An 8,790-nucleotide genomic window follows, 5' to 3' on the forward strand; every position below is an offset into this window, starting at 1 on the left:
TAAGACAAAAGAAAGCAGAAGGGAATGAGGCCATATGATTAGAGGACATACCCTTTTAACCAAAGAACTGTCAAGATAACAGCTGCACTGTTTCCTCTTCAACGAGTAAAATGCAAAGAAAAATGCAGAGGGGATTCCATGAAATTATACATTTAAAAGAAATTTAAGAGGCAAATTGACCGAATATGGGACTTGTTAGCATCCTTATTAAGACAGACTGGGAAAAAAAAGTAATGAAACCATCAGAGGCTTTGAACACATTGCATCTCAGATGAGATATTAAGGTATTGTTGATTTTAGGTATATTAATTGTATTGTGATGATTTTTAAATGGCTGTATATTTCAGAGGTACATATTGACATGTTTATGAGTGAAATGATGTGACATTTGGGATTTGCTTCAAAATAATGTGGGTGTGAGTGTAGAGATGAAACCAGATTGGCCAGGAGTTGATCACTGTTGAAGGTGGGAGGTGATTACCTGGGTGTCACTGTACTATTCTCTCTACTTGCGTATATGTTTGAACATTTTTTTAAATAAAGATTTTATTCACCTATTTGACAGAGAGAGAGAGAGAGCACAAGCAGGGGGAGCGGCAGGCAGAGGGAGAGGGAGAAGCAGGCTCCCCACTGAGCAGGGAGTCCGACGCGGGACTCGATCCCAGGGCCCTGAGATCATGACCTGAGCCAAAGACAGACGCTTCACCGACTGAGCCACCCAGGCACCCTGTAAATAAGAAGTTTTTTTAAAAAAGAAGAAAACTTACATTCAGTGTGCCCGCAAAGTAATTGATGTCCATGGCTCCATATTTTTAAGTTTGTATCTGCACTAAGATGGACAGAGGAGAGCTCAGGTGCACAGTCACGGATGCCAAGGGAGGAGGGAATGTTCTTGTGGCACCCATGGCTGAGGTTCTGCTTCTCCCCCCACTGCACCACTGTCACAGTTCTGGCCCAGGTCACCATGACCCCCAGTCACTGCCACACCTAGCAGTTGGTTTCCAGCCCCCCTACTTGATTTCTGGGTAGCCTGGGACTAGTGGCAGGCACCCCTGCTTTCCCCTGCCTCCCCATCAGGCTGCACTACAGACCCTTCTTCCCGCGGCTGACTCAGCCATGCATTCTGTCCTCAGGCCTCTACTCTTCTCCCCCATACACTCCTCCCAAGTGGTTTCAACCCCTCCTAGTAGCTTCAGTTGCTGCCAGGCTGTCTTTCTGAAATGCTACTTTGCTCCCCTGATTCCCTCGCTAAAACCCAGGAGCGGCTTCCCATTCCCCAGTGACCACGTTCTAACTCTTCGTAGAGGCACAGGAGGGCTTTCAGCATCTCTCTGCTCCTCTACCTCCTTTCCAACTACCTCCCAGCCTTCCTCCTCCCATTCGGCTTCACACCTTCCATGTCCACCAGTTACATCACCGACACTTCTGGAATGTGCCATGCTATTTCTTGCTCCCATACCTCTGACTCCATCTGGAATACCTACCTATAGACTACCTCACCTGGAAAACTCGACTCATCTTTGGGACTCTGCTACAGGGTCATTTCATGGGTAAAGCCTTTCCTCATCTTCCTGTGGAGTTCATTCATTCAGTCAATCATTCATTAATTCATTCAAAAAATATTTAGGCTCAGGGCCCTGTGCTAAGGTCGGGTGCTGAGGTCAAGAACCCACGTAGTTCACACTTTATGTCATGGCTCTTATCTCACCAATAGGATTGACTTATATAATAGCCCCTAGCCACTCCTACCCCTTCACCCCACCTCTTGAGGTCAAAGATAGTGACTTAGTCATCTTTATACCCCGGTGATAGTAGGCATTGAAGATGGTTGCTCAGTTGAACTAAAGGAGAACAGTCACTGAGAAAAGGACTTTGGGTTTGACTATTTATTCTTGCTTATCTTTGGGTGTCTATGTGGTAAAGTTCAGGATCAAGCGTAGACAGAATAAGCCCTTTCCCCCTTGGAAACACGATGGCAGCAAGATTGAGTGATGGGGGTGGTCAGAGTATTTTAAAAGGCATTGGGAAGAGCCAGTAGGAAACAGACTTCAGACACTAGTGAGGGGCGCTTGGCTGGCTCAGCGTGTGGAGCCTGTGACTCTTGATCTCGGGATCGTGAGTTCGAGCCCCATGTTGGGTGTAGAGATACTTAAAAACAAAATTAAAAAAAAAAAAAAAAAAGATGCTAGTGAGAGGAGGCAACCGTCCAGAAGCAAAATGACAAAGAAGATGAGGTTTGCCATTTTTGGTGGTGGTGGGATGCGAGGGTGGGCCTTGGACAGGCCCAGAGACAGCAGCGATAAAAAGGGGAGTAGTTGTCACAGCTCCCTGGAGTGGCTGTACCAGGCCAGATCCTTTGCATCTTGTTTTTTGGTTGTTGTTTATTTTTATTTATTTTTAAGTGATCTCTACACCCAACATGGGACTCAAACTCATAACCCTGAGATCAAGAGTGATGTGCTCCTCCACCTGAGCCAGCCGGGCGTCCCTACATCTTTATTTTACTTAATTCTCACAGTGTTCGTGTTGGAATGAGGAGATGGTTCAAAGTGTGTCAGTGACTCTCGGCCCTGGCTACACGTCGGAATCACCTGAGGAACGTGTAAAAATGTGATTCTGGGTCTCCCAGCTTTTCTGGTTTAATCTGATCACTGGCATCTGATTTTTTAAAGTCCTTCAGGTGATTCTATTATACAGTCAGAGGGAGAGCAAACATAAGGAATCTGTCAGCCCACTTGCTGGGATGGAATTTAACTCCTGTGGGCCTGATTCCGAAGCCTACACATCTCCCCCTAGAGCTGTGCTTCTCAAGGTGTGGTCTCTGGACCGTTAGAAATGCAGACCCTCAGTCCTCACCCCACACCTCCTGAATCAGAATCTGTGTTTGGCAAGACCCCTGTGTGCTTCCTCCACGCATTAGAGTTTGAGAAGCATTGCCTTAAACCTCTAGTTCCCAAATGTGACAGACAAACAGCATCAACTCTGGAGCTTTTGGTTTTGAAGTACAAATACTCAAGGCGCCTGGCTCAGTAGGAAGAGCGTGCGACTCTTGGTCTTGGGATCATGAGTTCAAGCCCCACATTGGGCGTAGAGCTTACTTTAAAAAAAAAAAAGGTACAGATTCCGGCTCTGCCTCCAAGAAAACACCAAATGGCCAAAGGCGCTGGTGCTGTGCTTGGGCCCTGGCTGGGGGGGCCCTGGCTGGGGGGCCCTGGCTGGGGGTGGGGCTCGGCCCAGAGCTGGGAGCTGCAAGGCTGAGGACCAGGAGCGGATCCCCATCAGCAAGCTGGGTCAATGACAAGAAGGACAAGAAGATCAGGTCCCCGGAAGAGATTGATCTCTTCCTGCCCATCAAGGAATCTGAGATCACTGACTCTTTCCCGGGGACATCCCTCAAGGATGAGGTCTCGAAGACTCTGTGCAGAAGCAGACCCGTGCTGGTCAGCGGCCCAGGTTCAAGGCGTTTGTTGCCATCGGAGATTATGTTGGTCTGGGTGTTCAGTGCTCCAAGGAGGTAGCTGCTGCCATCATCGTGGCCAAGCTTGCCATCATCCCTGTGTGGTGGGCAAGGCTCCCGGGGGAACAAGATGGGCAAGCCCCACCGTGGCTCACGCAAGGTGACCAGCCATTGTGGCTCTGTGCTGATGCACCTCATCCCCGACAGCAGGGGCACTGGCATCGTCTCTGTGCCCAAGAAGCTACTGATGATGGCCGGTATTGACGATGGCTACCCCTCAGCCACGGGCTGCCCTGCCACCCTGGGGAGCTTTGCCAAGACCCCTTCTGGTGCCACTCCCCAGACCTACAGCTCTCTTGCCGCTGACCTCTGGAAAGAGACAATGTTCACCAAGTCTCCCTATCAGGAATTCACCGACATCTTGTAAAGACCCACACCGGAGTCTCCGTGCAGAGGACCCAGGCTCCACCCGTGGCCACCACACAGTTTTATCCAAGAAAAATTCAAGTGAATTAAAGCCTCTTAAAAAAAAAAAAAAAATAGGGGAGCCTGGCTGGCTCAGTCAGTAGAGCATGTAACTCTTGATCTCGGGGTCATGAGTTCAAGCCCCACACTGGGTGTAGAAATTACTTGAAAAAAAATAAAATCTTTAAAAATAAATAATTAAATGAATTTTTTAAAAACCACACACACAAAGTACAAATTCTCTAGGTATCCCACCCAGGGTTCAAATTCATTAGGCTTGAGGTCATGCCTAGGTTCCTTCTTTAAAAACCCCCAGTAGGGGCACCTGGGTGGTCATGGTCCTGGGGTCCTGGGATCGAGCCCTGTGTCGGGCTCCCTGCTGGGGGGGACCCTACCTCTCCCTCTCCCCCCTGCTTGTGCTCTCTCTTGCTATCTCTTTCTCTCAAATGAATAAATAAAATCTTTAAAATTTTTTTTAAAAAAATAAAAAATAAATAAAATGAAACCCCCTGGTAAATCTGATGGTCAGTTAATTTTAGGGACTATTCCACTCCATGATGTTGCCTCTCTGTAGAAGGAATTTTCTGAGTGTTCTTTTCCAAGGCACCTCAGAAGGTTGCCTAAGCTGGCCAGATTTGACAAGTGAAAATACAGAACATCCAGTACAATTTGAATCTCAGATAAACAGGAAATAAATTTTTGTGTAAGAATGTCCCAAATATTGCTTGGAATATACTAGTTATAATTATTTTAAATAGTAAAAATTTTAAATTTAGAGTATTTACTAGTAAAAAAAAAATTAAATTTAGTAAATTTGGTCAATTTAAATTTGGTAAAAATTGCTTAAAAAATTATTGTTTATTATTTAAATTCAATTTAAGTTCAAATTGAACTGGGTGTTCTGAATTTTTTCTGGCAACCCTACTCACAACAGTCCCGGAGTTTCAAGGAGAAATTCAGCATAAACTTAGGGAGGGGAGGATGAGGCAGAGCTTGCCAGGACATCCACAGTGAATGGATGAATGAATAGGTGAATATAAAAAACACTGTGTCATGCTCTCTCAGTCAGCTTAAGCTAAGTTACGCCTAAGGCTGCAGAAAAATGACTCTGACATCTCAGTGGCTCACAACCCCAAAGGTTTATTTCTTGCTCACATTACATGTCCATAAAGGTCAGCTGCATCTCCTCTTCATTCTGTGACTAAGGCTCATGGGAGGCTTCTAAAACTAGAACATTCCTGGCCTCATGGAAAAGGATAAAAGAGAATGGTTGACCACAGAATGATTCTTAAAGCTAGGATGACCAAATGTCCCATTTTGTCCAGGACAAAGGGTTCCTGGGACCTAAGACATCAGCCCTAAAACTAGAGTAGTCCTGGATAAATCAAGATGTTTAGCCACCCTAATACAGCTTCTACTTGGAAGTGACTCTGGTCACTTGTGCTCACATGCCATTGGCCAAGAGAGTCACATTACCAACTTTGTCATCAATGGGACGAGCACTTAAAAGCCTCCAGTAGTGAGGGACCCACAGAGAGGGGCAATTAATGTTTTTAATACTAATACAATCTTCCACAAAAAAGCAGGTTGGGAAAACCTCACAGTCCTCTCTTTAGGAAGAATATAGAACAGGAAGGACCTCCAAGATGTCAGAGCCAAGGGCCATGAAGGACAACAGCCTAAGGATCTCCCCTCTCCCTGGGAGCAGGACTAGGACCTAATCAAGAAACACTCCCTACACCCAGGATCGGTAGCAGCCCAGGGGAATTTCAAGATTTCCATAGACCAGTGACTACTATGTTCCCCATTCTTTCCTTTCTAAATGGATTGGGATTACTCCATCCCTGTTGTTCCTTTGTTCATCGAAAGGAATGGATAATGTCTTTTTAGTTCTACATCTCCAGATCTAGAGGAACCACATCCAGACCTGATGTATCATGAAATGCTGGGCTTAAAGTCTGGTGCCATGTTTAGATGAGAATTTAAGTTGTCTCCTGAGAGGAGTGAGTTTGTTTTGCAGAAAAGAGGGAAACAAATATTTGCGAACAATGGGGAATACTAGAGTAGATTGTGTTATTATCCAAAATATTTGTTGTTTCTCCAGGGCTACTTCCTTTGGGATCCCTACCTATATAAGGATTATATTTGCAACCCCACCGACTTTAGGCTTAGCCATGTGACTTGCTTCGGCCAACAGAATGTAAGTAGAACTGACACAGGTCACTTCTGAGCCAGAGTTTGAAGAGCCAGCCCCTGGCCCACCATCTTCTTTTTTCCTTCTGCCCTGAGATTAGCCATGTTCCAGACAGAGGTTGCTCCTTCAGCCTGGATCCCAGAGCAGAATAGCTGCCACTCCACACCAACTATGTAGTATGAGTGAGAAGTAAGTGCTTGTAGATGTAAAGCTGCTGAGATGTTGGTGATGTTTGTAACCATAGCATAACTAAGCCCATCCTGCCAGGTACAAAAGCAAATGAGCAATATCACCCAAGAATACCTCTGTATGATTCTGTTTTTGCCAAATTTGCAAACAGGCAAAGCCAAAGAGTATATTATTTAGGAATAAACTTGGGGTGGCAAAATTATAAAGAAAACAAGAGCACGATTAACGCAAAATTTAGGGGAGTGCTTACTTTTGGTTGGGGGTCAGGGAGACATAAAATTAGAGAGTTCTAAACTATTCCTGTTATATTTTCTCCTTTGTGTGTGAATTATACAACCTAAAGAAAAAGAAAGCAAAAGCACGGCAGATTGTGTTTGCCAAAGATGGACACAGTAACTCCTGTCGACGTGTTCTTTTGGAAACTTGCCACTCTCCCACGCCTTGGCCCTGGGCAACTATATGACTGCCTCCATCAACACACCATGGCAGGAGTGATGCTCTGTGCCTCCTGAGACCAGATCATGAAAATGCCATGCACTTGTGCTTTGCTTTCCTGGACACTTTCTCTTGGATCCCAACGACCAGCCCAAACTAGTCCATATGGAGAGACCACGTGTAGGTGTTCTCTGGCTGACAGCCCAGCTGAGGTTCCCGCCAACAGCCAGAATCAAATGGCTGGACATGTGAGTGAAGACACCTCCAGATGACTCCAGCCCCCAACCATTGAGACACCCTCCAGCCTTCCAGTCTTCCCAGCGGAGGCCCCAGACATCAGGGAGCCAAGCCACCTCTGCTAGGCCCCGTCTTAACTGCTGACATGCAGAATGCACAATAAAATGGTTGTTTTATGCCACTAAGTTTTGAGGCTGTTTGTCATGGAGCCATTGATAATTGACACAGTTAAAACACGCACACACATTTTGAAAACTGTTTCAATTCCATACTATAAATCTCTCTCCCTGGGCCCTCCTAAAGTGAGTGTGTGTATGTAAGGTGCCAGGCTGCCCACAGAATGCCCTGCAGGGGAAGAAGACAAAACAGACCACCAAGTCTAGGGCCAGGGTCTTTGAGAAGGAAATTCTCCCTTATTTCGTGGTGAAGGAGCTGGAAGCTTATTTAGTAGATGTGACCAGAGAGTTGCCCTGAACTATGATTCTTGCACTCTCTTGCTTACTCATTTACAAATTAATTCATTCACGAAACAATTGCAGGTCACCCAGAGTGCAGAGCCCAGGGAGCCATGGGGAGTTTGGCTTACCTTGGTGGTCTGGAGACTCAGAGCCATGGGGCCACGACCTGGGTGAGTTCTCCATCACCTGCAAACCCGTGAAGCACTGTGCGTCCCGGGCACGGGAGCCCCCCTCACTCCTCCCGCCTCACCTCCCCTCAAGTCGCCTGCTGGGCTAACAAAACAGACTTCTCTAATAAAACAAAGCAAAACAAACCTCCCTCCTTGGCCCTACAGAATCTGGAGTGGAAAGAGTTGTGACTCTCAAGACCTTTTGCCTCTTTATTATTCAGAGCCCAAACTCCCTGAGTCCTGTGACCTCACAAGGGCCCAGCCACATTTTCCGGAGGGCAAGGCATCCGGAGGAGGGATGACTACCACAGCTGGGCGTGTCACCATCACTGTGTCCTCAGGAGCTCGGCTGCGGACACCAGAGGGAAACACTTCACCCTGGGTTTTGCTCAGTCTCTCTGCTGGCCTGCTGGCTCTCTTGGACTGCAACAAAGAGGTCTCACTCAGTGGCTCAGCACATGTGTGTATCCAGCACTCCTGTTGTGGATTTGGCTCTGGAAAGGGGTCTGGCACCTCCTGGAAAGGATATAGGGCAGGAGGATGGCTTGCTGAGAAGAATGCCCAGGGTAGGGCGCCTGGGTGGCCCAGTCTGTTAAGTGTCTGCCTCCGGCTCAGGCCATGATCTCAGGGTTCTGGGATTGAGCCCCGCATGGAGCTCCCTGCTCAGAGGGGAGTCTGCTTGTCCCTCTGCCCCTCCCCCTGCTCGTGCGTGCTCTCTATCTCAAATAAATAAATAAATAAATAAAATCTTAAAAAAAAAAGTATTGTGTCCTCCAAAAAGATATGTTCAGGTCCTCACCCCTGATATCTGTAACTTTATTTGGAAGTAGGGTCTTTGTAGATACAATCAAGTTAAGATGAGATCACACTGGGTTAGGGTGGACCCTCGATCCAATGACAGGTGTGTTGGGTGTGGAGATTACTAAAAAAAAAAAAAAAACTTAAACGAGAAAGGAGAGGAAATTTTGGGTAGAGAGACACAGGGAGGCATAGGGAAATAGGCCCTGGGACGACAGAGGCGGGGGTTGGAGTGATGCACCGCGAGCAACACTAAGGATGGCCAGCAAGTGCTAGAAGTTAGGAGGTGGGGAAGAGATTCTCCCTCACAGCCCTCGGAAGGGACCAATCCTGCCCAAACCTGGAGTTTAGCCATCAGGACTGTGGGAGAATAAAGTTCTGTTGTTG

At 46.8% G+C, this 8,790-nt stretch overlaps 1 long non-coding RNA gene and 1 pseudogene across 1 annotated transcript; both read left to right on the top strand.

Moving 5' to 3' along the window:
- The first annotated feature begins 2,217 nt into the window (after positions 1-2,217).
- LOC118523133 (small ribosomal subunit protein uS5 pseudogene) lies at positions 2,218-4,048 on the top strand (annotated as a pseudogene).
- Positions 4,049-5,826: 1,778 nt separating this feature from the next.
- LOC144382723 (uncharacterized) lies at positions 5,827-7,158 on the top strand. Its single transcript, XR_013450094.1, has 2 exons — positions 5,827-6,122; positions 6,649-7,158. It is a non-coding gene; the product is annotated as an uncharacterized LOC144382723 (long non-coding RNA).
- The last annotated feature ends 1,632 nt before the right edge of the window (positions 7,159-8,790 follow it).

This window comes from Halichoerus grypus, chromosome 8, assembly GCF_964656455.1.
Source record: "Halichoerus grypus chromosome 8, mHalGry1.hap1.1, whole genome shotgun sequence".
In the NCBI taxonomy this organism is placed as follows: domain Eukaryota; kingdom Metazoa; phylum Chordata; class Mammalia; order Carnivora; family Phocidae; genus Halichoerus; species Halichoerus grypus.